This window comes from Amborella trichopoda, chromosome 1, assembly GCF_054954075.1.
Source record: "Amborella trichopoda isolate Santa Cruz 75 chromosome 1, AtrichopodaSantaCruz75HAP2 v2.0, whole genome shotgun sequence".
Lineage (NCBI taxonomy): Eukaryota > Viridiplantae > Streptophyta > Magnoliopsida > Amborellales > Amborellaceae > Amborella > Amborella trichopoda.
The window spans coordinates 42,230,521-42,232,757 of NC_142336.1; the positions used below are offsets into that span (position 1 = coordinate 42,230,521).

Consider the following 2,237-nt stretch of genomic DNA (forward strand, 5'->3'; position numbering starts at 1 on the left):
AGAAAGGTTTAAAGAAAAACATGTGAAGAGAGAGAAAAGATGGTGTTTAGAAATGATATGTTTTTATTATATTTGTTTTGGAAAAAAAACTAGATTTAAAAAGGATAAAGTTAGCCTAGGAAGTTAAAAAATATAAAACTTAGAATTTTTATGACTCAATATATGTTTTGAAACCTTAGGTCTATTAAGATATAAAACATAAAAATGAGAGGTATGGAGATAATTTTCCTAAAATAAATACCGCTATAGGCCTACATTATTCGAACACAAGAAAAGATAGATTTTAGCTTTTCTTGCTTTTATGAGAAAAGCTCAAATCTTTATTGTACATAATACAATTTTTAATTTCAACCAACACAATTAAATTAAACCATTTTCCTTGATTTGGTGGAAGTGGGGGTAGCAAGCAAGCTCACGGCAACCTTCGAAAAAGGCAATAAACATATCATGAGAAGGCAGGCTCTCCTTCGCAACCTCAACGCTTCTGAACTCTTCAATCCAAGAATGAATAAGTGGGGTCTTCTCAGCATCATAATACTCTATATTTGAAGCTTCCCCTAGAGCTCCCATCCACAAGCTTAGAAAATTTACAATGATGTCTACAAATTCAATATTTTCTCAACTGAAAAACTTCCCCTCGAGCCCTTCTTCTCGGCCCTCTTGAAATTCCTCGAGGGCTTTCCCCTGTTTGGACTCATGTGTGCTGTAGGCAATCCAGCAGCAGGCAAAATCTGTTTGGAGAAAAGAAAAATATGCATTGTATTAAATGGACCTGCAAAGTCAATCTAGGAGGGTGGATGGATCAGCACAGCTAATCTGGAGGGTGGATGGATCAAAGGTTTTTGAGCTCCAAATATTGTTTTTTTAGTTTTAAATTAAGAGTACAGACATCATGGGGGGTCAATTACCGATAGGAGACTCATTTATTTACGAGCTATCACTTTTTATTTTGCTAAGTTGTGTCCGGCAATACAAATATCGACATGAGGAAAACTATTTTTTTAAAAAAATAAAAGGGTTATCCAACGTGCGAAATACCGAACAACTATACGGGGTTTTCCTCATATGGTGTGATAACCCCATATGGAGTGATACTGTACGGGGTTTTCGTGATAACCCAATATGGAGTGATAACAGAAAAGAAGGTTTCCATTGGCAAAAAAAATTACGACTAAAAATGGTTGAGGTTTGGGGGAAAGAGAGTGGCCGGAAAGAACCGGTATCGGCTGGAAAATGGCCCCCCTAAAAGGGTCTCTCTCTCCTGCGTACAAGAAACCCTAGGTATCCCTTTGTTTAGCCTCAAAGCACCTAAACCCATTCAAAAACCATTTCATGTGTCTCTTACATTGCCCCCATTTCTTTCCCTGCGGATTTTATACAATTTCCCTAACTTTTATTGTCTGATTTCTTCTCACCATTTTCCCCCAATTCTTTTCTCTCTCTAGAGAATAGGTTAACCGTACATGATAATAGGGTCTTCTTAATTTCAAAAATTATCTTCCAGAATTTTCCATTTATAAATAGAAAAGTATTTTTCTGATACCTGTGTAGCCTGTACTCGTGGGCGGATGGGCTGAGGGAGGGGAAGGAATATAGAGACAAAGAGCGAACCAGTCTCAGAGGGAGAGAAGCTTTTGCTGTTTTGTCTGAGAGAGTGAGACCCGTTATTCAAAGAGTGAGAGAGAGCGCCACTCACGCTGATCTAGAGAGAGAGAATCCCGTACAGATCTCTGGCATTTTGAATATCGGTCTTCAAAGGACTAAACAAACTCTGAGGAGAACTTCCGGTAAGTCAAACCCCCGAGCAACTCTTTCACTTTAAATAAAAGAAAATTACAAAAAAGAACAATACGAGACTTCCTATTATAATTTACCTTACCCTAACATTTTCTCCCACATTTTTCCCCAAAATATACAATCTATACAAATGCCCCCATCCAAATAAAAAATAAAAAATTTCCTAAATTACCATTCCTTATTTTTTTTTTCTTACCGGCGCCTCTCTTTCCTCTATCCCACCAAAATAAGGGCTTCGGCACTATGTAAAGTGTGGTTGGGCAGTAAGGCTCCAGCACTAAGTGCAGTCCGGCAGTATGGCTCCATCCCACCAAAATAAGGGCTCCGGCACTATGTAAAGTGTGGTTGGGCAGTAAGGCTCCAGCACTAAGTGCAGTCCGGCAGTATGGCTCCGGCACTGTATAAAAAGCAGTTCAACCTTTCCAAAGGGCGGTCCAACA

General features: G+C 38.7%; 1 long non-coding RNA gene across 1 annotated transcript; it reads right to left on the reverse strand.

Moving 5' to 3' along the window:
• Positions 1 to 223: 223 nt before the first annotated feature.
• LOC148783841 (uncharacterized) lies at positions 224 to 1,837 on the reverse strand. The gene is made up of 2 exons (XR_016047036.1): positions 1,544 to 1,837; positions 224 to 731 (listed from the first exon to the last, which is right to left on the reverse strand). It is a non-coding gene; the product is annotated as an uncharacterized LOC148783841 (long non-coding RNA).
• Positions 1,838 to 2,237: the final 400 nt, after the last annotated feature.